Here is a 14,633-nt window from a genome sequence, read left to right as displayed (position 1 = left end):
TGTGGCAAGACCCATTTATTTTAATGCAGGAATTACTGCGGGAGATGGTCAAGCCTGCAGCTTAGGCAAGCACTTGATTTCATTTCAGGACTTCGCTGATGGAGAACTGTTAAAGTGGATCCAACGAGCCTTTCCTGCTCTTCGTGCTAGCCTGAATTTGACTCCTTTCTCATCCTGGCTGTAGGAAATTGTTATTTCTTTATTTGTTAAAATAAATATCCTCTAACATCAGATTCTTCATTGGAGGCTGTGATCAAGTCACTCCTTAACCTTTTCTTAGTTAAACAAACCCAAAAGAGCCTGCCTTACTCAGGTAGGTTTGTCCCACCTCCAATTATTCTTGTAAGTCTTTTCAAACCCTTCCTAATTTGTTTTTTGCAGTGGGAGCACGAGACCTACACCCTCATCCCCATAACCCTGCGCCCAGGTCTGGATAGGCCCCTCTGACTATATTCAAGGGTTTGGCTCGAGCTGTTTTAAGCATCTGGCAATAAAAGTAGCTCATTACCAAACACACCCTGGCCTCCTCCTTGGTCCTGAGCAAGAACAACCTCCCTTTCTATATCCAAACAGTGTAGGGACAGCAAGACAAGGAGGGAGGTCCGGCCACGTGCATGCCGCTGGCCGGAAAGCCCTTATTGACTCCATTTCCTTTTCCTCCAAAACTTCCTTACGATTTGATCAACAGAAGAGTATACATCTGCCAGAAGAGGACCAGCTCTATCAGCCAGACCCCAGCAGGAGTTTCTGTTCCCCTCCATGCCTGCACAGCAGGATTTTGCACCCAGTAGACACATCGCATCAAACACTGCAAAGGACTGGATGGAAAATTTGAAGTTATGGTGACCTCCAGAGATGCTCCCTAAAGCTCAGCTTGAATCTTCGTAAGACCGGCCTATAACAGGAATGAAATACAAATGCTGCTCCCAAACTTTGCCTGGGGGATTGCATGGGTAAGTGCTGGGCGCTCTCACCGAGATGAGGGAATTTAATCCAGCAGTACTTCTTCACTTCGCCGTGCTACGGGCCAGCAATGTTTGCTGTGAGGGCTTCACCCTCTTTTCAAATATTGGTCTTGGAAAAAGGACTTCCAGAGAAAACCCCAGGGCAATAACACATGTCTAGAACTACTCGAAGGCTTCTGATTCGTAACAGTCTGAGCTGACTCATTTCTCAATTTATGAAGTGACCAACAAACTCAGACAGCCTTGGGATGACAGATGGCCCCATGGGGAAGCATTTTTATGACAAAAGAGCCCTCTGGGGAGGAGAGGTTAGTCTAATCAAAAGGACATGGGTTTAGAACAACAGAAACAGTGCGGGAATGGGTTGGGTTAGCCCTAGAGCTAATACTGTGTCCTCTGAAGGGTGCAAATTTGTTTGTCTGGAGATCCAGCAGACCACGGGGTTTCTTGTTGTGTTTTTCAAACCCATTACTGTTTTGTTGCTCTTGCTACTGGATTCCTCAAGTGAATAGCACGCCCCATGAACACCAGCACCTCGGCTTTGCGAAACCCAGCAACAGACAGGGATGTGCCACTTCATCTGTGTATGTGCGCTGTGGGAAACCAACAACTGCTACTTGGGTTAAAGTCTAGCGGCCGGGTGTTTGGTGTGGGCTGGAATGCTGTAGCTTTAACCCTGTAGGCTGCTCTCCGACGGTACGACCAGCCCCGAGCTTCCTCTGGAGAAAAGGAGAGGTCACAGGGCCACCTCTCTGGTGCAACCTTGCAGCAAGTCCATTTTGATCTCACCACCAGCTCTAACCCGCACTGTTAACGTCAACGAAAGAACAGTTGGGCACGTGTTGAGCCGTGCTCCGAAGAGCAAGGGAAGGAACTTGGGGGTGGGGAATTGGCTGACGGGCCGCACCCAAAGGGTGGTGGTAAATAGCTCTTTTTCACAGTGACAACCTGTCACTAGTGGAGTCCCCCAGGGATCGATATTGGGCCCAATGTTATTCAACATCTTTATAAGTGATCTGGATAACGGCATCCAGTGTAGCCTGATGAAGTTTGCTGATGACACCAAGTTGAGTGGGGAAGTAGGCACTCCAGAGGGAGAGCTGCTCTGCAGGGAGGTCTGGGTAAGCTGGAGGAGTGGGCCAGCAAGAACCTTATGGAGTTCAACAAGGACAAGCGTAAGGTTTTGCTCCTGGGGAAACACAGTCTGGGAGTGCAGCACAGACTGGGATCCACCTGGCTGGAGAGCAGCTCTGTGGGAAGGGACCTGGGGGTCCTGGTGGACAGAAAGCTCAACATGAGCGAACAGTGTGCTGCTGCAGCCAAGAAGGCCAACAGGATGCAAGGTTGCACCAAAAAGGGCATCGCCAGCAGAGATAAAGAAGACATCATCCCGCTCTACTGAGCGCTTGCCAGGCCACACCTGGAGCGCTGTGTGCAGTTCTGGTCCCTGCTGTACAAAAAGGATGTGGCCAGGCTGGAAGGGGTCCAGAGAAGGGCCACCAAGATGATCAGAGGACTGGGAAGCTGCCATACGAGGATGGGCTGGGGGAGCTGGGTTTGTTCAGCCTTGAGAGAAGGAGGCTTAGAGGGGATCTCATCACCATGTACCAGGACTTAAGGGGCAGCTACAAAGAAGATGGAGACTCCCTTTTTACACAGAGTCCCATGGAGAGGACACGGGGGAACGGACACAAGTCGCTCTTGGGGAGACTCCGATTGGACACGAGAGGGACATTTTTCACAGTGAGGACAGTCACCGTTGGAATAATCTCCCCAGGGAAGGGGTTGACTCGGCCTCGTTGGACACCTTCAAGAGTCACCTGGACAGGGTGCTGGGCCATCTTGTCTAGGCTGGGCTCTTCCCAGAAAGGTTGGACTGGATGATCCCTGAGGTCCCTTCCAACCTGGGATACTGGGATTCTGTGAACTTAAAAGGTTTGCAAAGGCTGAGACATCACACCCGCCTCACAGGTGCTGATCGTGCTGAAACACACCTGGGCTATATCACAGTCACAAAATAGCTTGGGTTGGAAAGGACCTTTAAAGGTCATTGTATTGGGTTTGCGTGGCAAGGTTTTGGTAGCGGGGGGGCTACCAGGGTGGATTCTGTGGAAGCCACTAGAAGCTTCCCCCATGTCTGACAGAGGCAATGGCTGCTGGCTCTGAGACGGACCCACAGCTGGCCAAGGCCAGTGAAGGAGGAGGGGGAGGAGGTGCTCCAGGCACGGGAGCAGAGATTCCCCTACAGCCCGCGGTGCACACCATGTGAGTCAGGCTGCCCCCCTGCAGCCATGGAGATTAGCGGTAGAGCACACATCCACCTGCAGCCCACGCAGGACCCCACGCTGGAGCAGGTAGATGCCCAAAGGAGGCTGTGACTGCATGAGAAGCCTGTGCTGGAGCTGGGTCCTGGAAGGACTGTGGTCTCATGGAGAGAGGAGCCCACGCTGCAGCAGGTTTCCTGGCAGCACTTGTGACCCGGTGGGGGACCCACGCTGGAGCAGTCTGTCCCTGAAGGACTGCACCCTGTGGAAAGGACCCACGCTGGAGCAGTCTGTGGTGAAGTGCAGCCAATGGGAAGCACCCCCGTTGGAGAAGTTCATGGAGAACTGTCTCCCGTGGGAGGGACCCCACGCTGGAGCAGGGGAAGAGTGTGAGGAGTCCTCCCCCTGAGGAAAAGGAGCGGTGGAGACAGCGTGTGATGGACTGACCCCAACCCCCATCCCCATTCCCCTGCACCAGTGGCGGGAAGGAGGGAGAGAAAGTTAAGCCTGGGAAGAAGGGAGAGGTGGGGGGAAGGTATTTTAAGATTTGGTTTTATTTCTCATTATCTTGCTCTGATTTGATCGGTAATAAATTAATTTCCCCAAGCCAAGTCTGTTTTGCCCATGGCAGTAACTGCTGAGCGTCTCCCTGTCCTTAGCTCGACTCACGAGCCTGTTATATTTTCTCTCTCCTGCCCAGCTGAGGAGGGGAGCGACGGAGTGGCTTTGGTGGGCAGCCGGTGTCCAGCCACAGACACCCAGTCCAACCCCCGCAGCGAGCAGGGACACCCTCAACCGGATCAGGCTGCTCAGAGCCCCGTCCAGCCCGACCCTGAATTCTTCCAGGGAGATATATGGGATATATGGGAGATGACGGTCGTGTGCGGAGGGAGACGCTCCGGCTCCTGGCGAAGCTGGGAGCATGCGAGGGGGCAGATTGCCTGGCTCCAGTGTAGCAGAGCTGCCTCTGCTGCTCTGGGACTCACGGGGCCAGGCAGAACGGTGCCGGGCAGCCCGATCCGCAGGAGCGAGCCGGACCATCCCCCGGCTGCCGCCCTCCCCGGGCAGAGGCAGCAGAGCTGTGCCGCAGAGGTTTGACCAAGTGGCACCAACGCAGAGGCACGAGGCGCTGGGGTGTCACAGCTCTCGCTGTGCTCTGCTGCTGCCCCGCGCACGGCCGAAGGGCTGCAGCATCTCCGGTGCGGGGCCGGCAGTCCTGCAGGAGAAGCACGGGGGAGGTGGCTGGACGTTGCCTTTGCCGTTTAGCTGGTATGAATTCTCTTTTTATCCAGTGGCTGGATCCTACCTGAAGACAAAACCTCTGTCCTACAGCACGCTTTAAGGGCTTTTGTTATTTTGCAACAGATTAAGGCATAATTAACTTTAAAGCATTGCATGCATTTTTCTGCAAGATTAATACCAAATGTCTGAATTTTTAACACATTTCCATTTATAGTTTTTTTTTTTTACAGTCTTATTTAATTTGATTACAAATTCCAGTCCCTGACACTTTTGATTTATTATAATTAATTTCATAAGCAAAAACTGAGCCAGCTGCTTTTGCTGGAGCACTACTGCTTTAAGGAAGGAAGTGTGGGATCTGTGTAAAGACCTACTTTGTGTCGTGCTCCTGCTCTGCCCTGCAGTCTGTCTAACAAGGATTCTGCCTAATTATTTGTACCAGAATTTCCACAGCTGGAGCGAAGAGCAGAGGCAAGAGGCACTGCCTGTCTCCTCCTGCAGGCACACTGAAGAATTCCTATTTACTGGCACAGAAGCTAAAGGATCCTCAGAGAGCAAAACCACAGGCCCTGCATTTATCAGCACAGATAAACGGTGTCTATATGCTCTCTGTTTTGTAATGGGCACTTTCTGCGTTAGGAAAGCAAAGATACTCTGGGTGTTGGTTTCTGTGTGTTTTGCCAGGTCCTAATATTAGCTGTGGTTTGCCTGCCTACAATAAACCCTGATTGATCTGCCTGTAAATATTTAGCTAGTGACCCCCGCTTCTAGCTGTCAAGCCTGGTAAAAGAAATCTTTCTCCTTTTTAGGTATTTTGTTTCAGGAGAAGGAATGTCATCTTCTTGTACGGTCTTGTAGATGAGATGACTTTGGACATGCCTGTAACTTGGTTCATGCCCAGCTCCGGGCCCCGGTTGTTCCCCCTGCAGCGGTGCCTGCTCACCCCGGGGGACAAGCCATGCCGAAGGAACCCTCGGTATTTCTCTCCACACACAACAGCGGGGGTGAGGACCGTGCCAAGCTCGGCTCCCCCCACCAAGATCATCCTTCTCCTGGAAAGTTAAAAACGAAAGGCATCACAGAGAGGGAGTTAAAGCTCTGAGGTTTGTGAGGGTTATCTTATCTTGTGGGCAGGGTTTTCACTGGGAAATAAAGGGCCAAATGCATGGGTGCCTGGATGGGAGTAAGGCTTTGGAAGTAGATCAGCAGAGTTGTGGGGGAGAGCGGGGATGCCAGTGGAGGTGGCACGGGACTGAGGAGCTGGGTGGGAGCCTGGCGGCATCGGGAGAGGATACGCGGAGTAAACTGAATAACGCACGGGAGATGAGACGTCTGTAGCTGGACTGTGGTTGACTGCCTTTGCTCTTCTGTTTTTCTGCTTCTCAGTAGCCCTGCCCACCACGTATGAGAAATAGAAAATATGTGAATATTTCCACCATTTTATCATATTTCCAATCTGAGGAAACTTATAGCAGGCATTAGAATTGCACACAGTCATTCTGTTGATTTGTTCATGTGCTAGAGCAGCGCTGAAAGCAGCAAGTGGCGCTCCCAGGGCGGGCGGCAGGGCTGTTTGGGCAGGACGACAGGCCGGAGCGGTACAAGAACCTGGGTGGGGGACCGGGGTGGAGCAGCCGAGTAATGAAATCTGCTAAAAGGATAGAGCATGGCAGCTCCCCGCCACTGCCGCGGCTCCTGGTGGGGCTGGGAGGAGGTGCGAACGTGGAGCTATGCCGACCTTCTTGCAAGGCAGGAGGACGGCCACTTTGCAGAAATGAGGTGGAAGCGCAACACAGCAGGCGGCAGCTGCTGGTTTTTAATTCAGACCATCTGAATGCCTGTAAGAGGAGAGAGCTTATCCACTGCTCGGGATTTCTGAAGGTTCAAGCGGAGGACAGGGACTGGGATGAAAGGGGACATTCCAGAAAGGAGGCTGCACAACAGCACCCGCCGAGAGCTGAGTCTCCTCGAGGGCTCTCTGTCCCAACGCTGAGGATTTCCCCTCTGCTCTCGTACCACATCGCTGGATCCGTTCCTGTCACAGGCAGCGTGCCCACGCTGCCCACCGTTAGTCGGTGTGATGGCTCTGAACATTTCGGCCTCGCGGGAAGCTGAAGCAGGTCTTCCCAACATGGTAAGAGACTGCAGAGGCAGGGGGAATCCTGACTGCCTCGCAGACACAGACCTCAGGATGTTTCGTAACAAGATTCCAATTTATGGCATTCAACAGCGGTTGCAGAGTTTAAATGCTTGAAGCAGAAGTTCGGGGTCAGGCCCACACTACTTTCCATCTGAGAGTTTGTTCCAAAGCCTACATCCATAGTGTTGGGAGCAGAAGTGCTTCCGACCCCCTGGAACCAGAGCCAGCCCGTCTTCTTCACCAAGGCAAGACCTGGGGGTGATGGCTGTGTTCAGCCTGCCAGGAAATAAATGATGACAGAAGAGGGACGGTGTCCCCTCGTCACGGCACCGCACACTGCAGTGCAGACCCGCCCTGCCTCCTAGAGACAGCCTAGGTCTGGTGCCAACTCACCTGGCCGTGCTGCCCTCCTCTGCCTCGGCTCTACTCCAGGTAACACCAAGCCTGCGCACCCCAGCCCTTAGGAAAGAGCATAATTTCCTCAGCCTCATTCAGCTTTGTTGCCCAGCAGAGATCAGTCCCAGCACGCTAACAAATCCTTGTCTGAGATGTAGGAGTACAGATGTGATGTTGTGCACCTTCCTCCCCTCCCTCTGTACGGAGGAGGGAGGGCAAAGGACACAAAAATCACACAAACACACAGAATCCCAGAATCCCCTTTTGGAAGGGACCTCAGGGATCATCTAGTCCAACCTTTCCAGGCAGAGCACAGCCTAGACAAGGTGGCCCAGCACCCTGTCCAGACGGCTCTTGAAGGTGCCCAATGTGGCTGAGCCAACCCCTTCCCTGGGGAGATTATTCCAACGGTGACTGTCCTCACTGTGAAAAATGTCCCTCTCGTGTCCAATTGGAGTCTCCCCAAGAGCAACTTGTGTCCATCCCCTGTGTCCTCTCCATGGGACTCCGTGTAAAAAGGGAGTCTCCATCTCCTTTGTAGCTGCCCCTTAAGCACTGGGACTGTTGCGATTTGGAGAGGAGGAAACTCTGAAACTCGAGAAAGCCAATCAGTTTTTTTCCACAACCTATGGATTTTAAAATCATTAACTAGATTAATCCTTGTAAATAAATGCACGAGTACCCAGACTGTGTCTACATGTGCTCTGCTGGGGCCCACGGAAAGAGCAAGCCAGCAGATGTACTGGAATAAAACCACCGCCTTCAAATGAGGAGCGCTGTGAAGAAGCGCTGCAGCGCTGCGCTGAAAGGTAAGCCACCAGGTCGCGTGGCTGAAACGTAAAGCCGCATCCTTTTTGCCAGCCATTGCGCTTGCAACGAGCCCCGTATGATTTTGGAACGACCTGCACACCGCAGCTCAGAAACCCGGCAAGTCAGCGTGGCTTTTGGACTTGGACTCTGCCTGCCACTTCTTAGCTTGGGAGCGGATAACCTGAACTGCCAGGGATCTAATAATAATTACTGGTGTTTTATCTGCATGGTGTCACAGTGAAATTACAGCGGGATGTGACAAGTCCGGCTATCTAAGAACAAAGTCCTCGTCATACACAAAGCAAAACCTGCAGAGCGAATATCAGCTCTGGCTCCTCCTGAGTCCCGATCTCCATGTCAGCTGCCAGGGACGGCGTCTCTGTTAACTTCTTGGTTACTGACCTCTTCACATCAGTGAAGAAAAAGTCCCTGTAGAAGCTAGTCTGAAAATCCAGCACGATTTTTCCCCCAAAAAGCTACTGAATATGTAGATCTAAGTGCCAACAAATAAAAGTTGTAGCTGGGATGTATTTTTGACAAATGGCTCCAATGAGTTGAATTACAGCCAGCTCCCTCAGAGGAAGCTCTTGCTCATTTTGGGTTAAGGAATTACTGGTTAAAGCAAAGAGTATTCAACCAAAGTAGTACTGTCAACTTCTCAGAATTCATGACCTTGACCTCTCCAAACTATATATAAAGAATTCCTTTTCAAAAAGCAACATTTGAAATTTTTCATTTACTGCTTAATTCTCCAAGCTGGGGCTTAAAAAAAACCCCACGTGGATATTGTAATGTTCTGGCAAAGATTTCGTGGTTATTTTCTAATATGTCCTTTAGCATCTGAGGCGCAGTAAGGTTTATGTGAGTGGCATCTCTGCCTCTGATGCAACCTGTGACTCCCAGAAAAGTGATTTTTAGGGAGCTGAGTTTGGGAACCCTTTAAGGCCCTTCCCAAAAAGGAGTCATCGCTACAAGAGAAGTCCTGTAACCTACAAGAAAAAGAACGCTCAAATTTCCTTGAACTGAGCAGCCAAGTCTCAAAATCAGAGGCTGCTTTTAATAATCTTGGCTTTATCTTCCCAGTGCTCATTTCCTCTTTTCATACGCTCGCGCTGGTGCCTCCGCGGCAGAATCTGATGAAGGTTCAGCTTCACGAAAGCTGGTTGGTGAAGTGCTGAAATCCTCAGATGACCTCCACAGCAGAGAGGCAAAATCAATGTTTACTCAGTACTCCCAACCATAAGCGAGCAAACGGCGGCTAGCCCTAGCCCTGCTCCGAACGCGCCCGACTCAGATCCAGAGCTCCTTCTGAGCAGGACACACAGCTGTTAAAATGCTGACATGCATTTCCTGACGATAGACCAGAGCCAAAAGCAGAACTTGTTCAGAAAGACAAGCAATTTGATCATATTTTGGCAAAGATAAGAGGAAGCTGTACAGAAGCGTATTCCCTGCAGGGGCCAAACTCGGATTAATTGGAACTGCTTGGTATTCAGGAAAGCTGATGAAAAACTTTTGCAAGCCACTGAGGCCGTTTCTTATTTTTCCCTGGCACGAGCCATGAATATGCCATGCAGTTGAAAAGGAATTACATCAGCGTTGCGTAACCAAGATCAGAATCAGACCCAATCTACAAAGGCCTAAATTTGTTTGTTTTCCTATCTCCCACCCCAGTGAGATAATCAAACCGGACTATTTCCAATGTTAGGATTAATTTCCGTGGACCTCTTCTGCATAGGCTTTTAACACCAGAGAAGCAGTCGCCTGCCAGCGTGATACAAGTCAGGGCTCTTAAGAACTCGGGCTCCGTCCCCCTCAGAGGTACGGCTGCCACGCCAGACTGCTTTGCTAACCTTGCTCCAGTTCAAGTCTGGCTGCGGTACACGGCTTGCTTGAAGTTATGTCATGCAAGAGGATGAGATAAGATGACCCATTCATTTTTAAATCTACCAATCTAGATGTCTTCATGTCTTTCTCAGTAAGAAAGGGATATTACAAACCAACTCCCACTGAGAGAGATATACAGAGAGAGAGAGGATATTTATACAGGATATTTATAAACCATCAGCACCTGAGCCCTTCAGTGCACCCTGCAGAGCACAGAGCCGGCTGGTTAGGTTTCTAGAATATATACACAACATACACGACTTGTAAAGACTGAGGGAAAAGCAGTATCATCCCTTTTACATGGGACTGAAACCAAGGAGCTAAGGAATTTGCCAAGGATCATAAATCAACAGCAGAATCGGAAATTAAAGCAAACTACCGTAAGTACTTCTTTTGCTTTGGGCAGGAAAGTGCTCGGAGATCTGTTGATAAGAGCGCACTGTTATTCCTAAGGCAACATCTTTAGCTACATGATATCCAAAAAGCTTGGAGGACAGTTTTTCCATACTAAGCGCCATAATTCTGGGTGCAATTCTACTCCCCTTTTCTCTACAGCAACCTGCAGGCTGCAACGTGAGTCTGTTCCGCAGAGGAGGTGGGCTCCTTGCCTTCTGTTTGCTCAAAGACAGCTCAAGGGTTAAGGCCCGGAGTTCGCAAGTTACAAAGCATGCTGTGTCTCATGTGTGGGAGTAAATGTCATATCCCACTGCACAGGGTATTTATAGAACAGCACTATTTGGGAAGTGAAACTTTTTAATGGTGAAGTTTTCAACCAGTTGCTTCAGGTTTAAGTTCTGAAGAATGAAACAGCTGAGAACCCCGTTTCACACCTTCTGGCTCTAGCTGGCTCCGAATGTTAGAGCGAAACAAGCGGGGTCTGAGTCTGGTTACCTTGGGTTTAAAAGCTCCGGTCTCCACACTAAAGGAGTATTTCTGCAGCTGACACATCAACCCTGTGCCCCTGCCGGAGGACAGAGCGCTGCTTTGTCATCGTCACCCTCGCTACCTGGTGGAGGAGCTCTTCCCATGCACGAGGTACAGCACAGCCTCCATAAGGGTCACCCTCAGACAGCCGTACAGTCCTGGGGGACACCGTTCTACCGGCAATCCGACTGGCCGAGCACACCCAAACCCCCAAATTACGCCACGCAGGTTCTCCGGCATAGCTGCCCATGGCCAGACACCAAACTTCAACACAAACTTTAGAGGATGACCCTCTTTTCAAGGGGAGACCTTGAACCAACAACAGCAACTCTGGGAAAGCCCGCAGCAACGTAAGGCAGCAGGGACTCCCACACCTCCTGTGCTGCGAGCTCCGCAGGGTGAATGAGGGCTGGAGGCCGAGGTTTCTGGGAGGGGGATTAGGATGAGAGAGCACTGGCTGCAGCCATATGAAGTCGGGGGTGGCAGGTAAATGGGTGGCACGGAGGGAAAGCGCTCAGAATTCTCCTTTGTTAAAGCAGCGCCGTGGCACAGGGGATGAGGCTGGCTTGGTGGGCTGAGGCTGAAGATCAGCCGAGGTGGAATGAGCTGTCCCCATCTCCAGAGCCGGACTGAAGCTCACATGGGCAAAGGCCCACCTGGGTCGAATTCTTATACAACTCCCTGTTTGTAACACGCTGCTTTTGGCTCACACACACGCAGCGAGCACCAAACGTGGAGTAACAGATTGAAAATTCCAAGCTAAAAGCTTTTTTTTTTGACCAACAGTCCCAGAGTAGATCACCATAATCAAGCCAGGCAGGAAGAAAAGGTCTTTTGTGAAACTAACTGTGCTCTCTGAGCTGTAACTATAATCACAGCACGTATTCCGAGAAGTAGGTCTTGACATTATTGGGTCACCCAAAGGAAGGGCTATGCATATTTTGAACCGATTATTAATGCAGCTATTTGTGTTAACTCTCCAAATCGAGTAACTGATACACCCTGTGCAATTTACATAACTAGGAACACAGCTATATTTGCATTCGCTCCATTTGTACACGCGTTGATAACGACTTGTGGGTGTTATCACCGCAATAGAAACCAGAGCGTGGCTGTACATGCCCCTGGAACTGCAGAGAAGGGGCAGAGCGGAGGTCGGGCGGCCAGCGCCCATCTCCCAGCCTTGCCCTCACCAGCCGGGCTGCTTCTGTGCCACTGGGTCGGGCCCACTGTGTTCTCACCCTCCTCCAAACAGGCTTTTTCTGCTGGAGGGGTGTCAGAAGCGCTCTGACAGATCAGTACGTGCTCCTGTTGTTTCCAACTAATGGACTTGTTGCATCTTTGGGCTATTACCATACGCCATGAATACTGCTTGCGTTCTGGAGACGTCATTATTACACTATTTATACTTTGTTCGAGATTTCAAGACATTCTTTACAGCTTCAAGAGTAACAAACTTCTCTACCGGTAAGCTGTTTGAGACCATCGATTCACTTCACATACCTTAACCACAAAACAAAAGCAGAGTATTCTGGAGTTCAGTATTGAACCTGGGCTTGTAACAAGTTCCACATGTGCTTCTCAAACTCGCAGTCCCCTGTATCTCCTGTCCACCCCCTTCAGACAATTACAGAATGTAACTTCAATGGAAAGTGTGGCTTGTTCAAAACCCACAAAATGAGTACTAAGGTCCATTATGTTTTGTCAAAAGCTTTGTTTGATCTTCTTTCCACTGTGATAAAAATGTCAAGGTCATAAATACCTCTAAATGTAACATTACAATCGCCTTAACTACTCTGGCAAAAATAACCTAAGAAAGACTCCCTCGGCTTTCTAAAGCAGAACTGTTGTCAAATTACTTCAACTTCTGAAAAGCACTGCTTTGTAAAAATTTCTCTAATTGTTCTTTATCTCGACCAGCAGACATCCCACATTCTTTAAGCAAGCATAAGATAGCAGGAAAGATAGAAAAAGATGCAACCAGTCATTAGCACGAGTCTTTGCAACTCCTTCCTCACTTGCCGTTTTCTTACTGCTGGAAGGCAAGGACGATTCTTTATGCAGGGGACATCAGAGACCAGGTGGATCTCACATTCTGTCACCGTAACACGTGCTGCCCAAGCGTAGGAACACGCAGAGCACGAACCCATCCCTGAAGCTCAGCTCTCCCCACGCACTCCACTCAGAGCTGACCACAGCTCAGTTCCTTTGAGGAAGGACTGAAAACCACCGGTAATTACCAGCTACCTCCTCGCAATAGCTGACCTGACAATAGAGACCCCACTCCCAGCATTTTCTATTTCCACTTTAACCATTTCCAAAAGCATTGGAGTCCCCTACAGAATAGCCTATGGACTAACATACCGTGTACAACCTACTGCGACAGGTTTGTGTAAACTCTGGTTTTGTACTATAACTGGGCAACGGGGGATTCTTCTGCAACATGATATAGCTCTGTTCTCCTAGGAGAGGGCTCTTGGGACTGAAAAGTTCTCTCCAAACTACATGAAGGGTCTGAGCAAAAGCGGCACCTGAACAGAGCCAGTCTAATCCGAAGGTGAGGGATATGGGACCTCGGTACTACAAACTGCAAGGCTGTTCAGGGCATCGTCACGGTGGTTATCACATGCAGACCCTTTGCCGCAGCTGTGTCTCTTCCTCCCGCACTGTATGTTGCAAAACAGTCCAAATCCAGAAGGACTAAGCAAGTATATCAGGGTCCTTTCTTGAGAGCTCTGAAATTATGACCTCTGAAATTATGTATTTTGTGGCTCTCTAAGGCAAGGACCAGGAGTTACCCAAACTGGTGCCTGCCTTTGGTGTCAAAGCAACAAATAATGCCACCTGGGCAAAGCAGAATCTGAAGAATAAACTGTCACTTGCTGGGGAGCATCAGAGGCTAAATGAGGGGGAAAAAAAGCCCTACCAAAGTTGTCACAAACTTACACTACTCAAAAATATCATCTCCACAGGACTGAAACCCTTCCAATCATCTCTATAGTGACTGGGGGTGAAGGCTCATCCTCATCCTTCCCATGGCCTCGATGCAACTGACACCAAATGCAGACGTCCCTTCTTGCAGCCTTTCTCTTAGCATTTAACTGGTGACAGGTAACACAGCCTTAGAACAGGGGAAGGGAAAAAAAAGCTCAACAGCAAGTCTCAGCTTCTTGATCCAAAAGCAGTTTCATTGGCAGGTCACCTAAGCCTTAGAAGAGGCAGCTTACAGACATCGTAACGCCACGGCTCTGCCTGCCTGGTTCAAAGCTATACAGCCCTGATGGCTGTACGGCCCCCGACGCCTGTGGGCTCCTGACGCCTGTACGGCCCCCGACGGCTCCAGGCCCCTGACGGCAGGTCCCACTCACTAAGTTTTCCTGGAAAACCTCGCACGGCCACCGCAGCGCCCTTCCCGAAGCACGACACCGTGGCGAGGCGGGTACCAAGGCGGCCGGCAGCCCCGCTCCGACCCCCAGGGCCCGGATAACGCCACTTCGGCCCGCTTCCCGCCTCTCTCCCCCCATCCTGAGGCGGCGGGACCCAGGAGCAGGGCCGAGGGCGCCTCCCCGGCCTTAAACCGGGACTAACCTAACCGGCCAGGCGGCCCAGCGCGGGGGCGCAGCCGCGGGGGGGGGGGGGGGGGGGGGGGGAAACCGAGGCCCCGCCACCACGACCGACCCTAACCACCACCTCCCGCCGCCCTCCGGCGCACGCGCCCCGCGCCTGCGCACCGGACACCTCCGCGCCGCTGGCCTCGCGGCGCCCCTCCGGCCCCAGGCGCATGCGCAGCGCGGCGGCGGCGCCCGGAGGAAGCGGGGAGGGGGGGTGAGAGGGGTGGGGGTGGGTGGCGGGGAATGCTTGGCAGGAAGCCCCGCCCGCTTCTGGGAAACCCGGGCCGGCCCCGTCCGCTCGCCGCCCGCCCCCGGCCTTCCCCGACCCGCCGGGGCCGCGCCGCGCCCGGGGGAGCCGGCGCGGCGGGGCGGAGCGTGGCCGGGCGCTGGTTGG

At 51.5% G+C, this 14,633-nt stretch overlaps 1 long non-coding RNA gene across 1 annotated transcript; it reads right to left on the bottom strand.

Moving 5' to 3' along the window:
- Nucleotides 1–4,386: 4,386 nt before the first annotated feature.
- On the bottom strand, nt 4,387–14,409 carry LOC142067885 (uncharacterized). The gene is made up of 3 exons (XR_012664160.1): nt 14,360–14,409; nt 7,005–7,070; nt 4,387–6,887 (listed from the first exon to the last, which is right to left on the bottom strand). It is a non-coding gene; the product is annotated as an uncharacterized LOC142067885 (long non-coding RNA).
- Between the last annotated feature and the right edge of the window lie 224 nt (nt 14,410–14,633).

This window comes from Phalacrocorax aristotelis, chromosome 23 (genome assembly GCF_949628215.1).
Source record: "Phalacrocorax aristotelis chromosome 23, bGulAri2.1, whole genome shotgun sequence".
NCBI lineage: Eukaryota > Metazoa > Chordata > Aves > Suliformes > Phalacrocoracidae > Phalacrocorax > Phalacrocorax aristotelis.
This window is presented reverse-complemented; position numbering and strand designations above follow the sequence as displayed.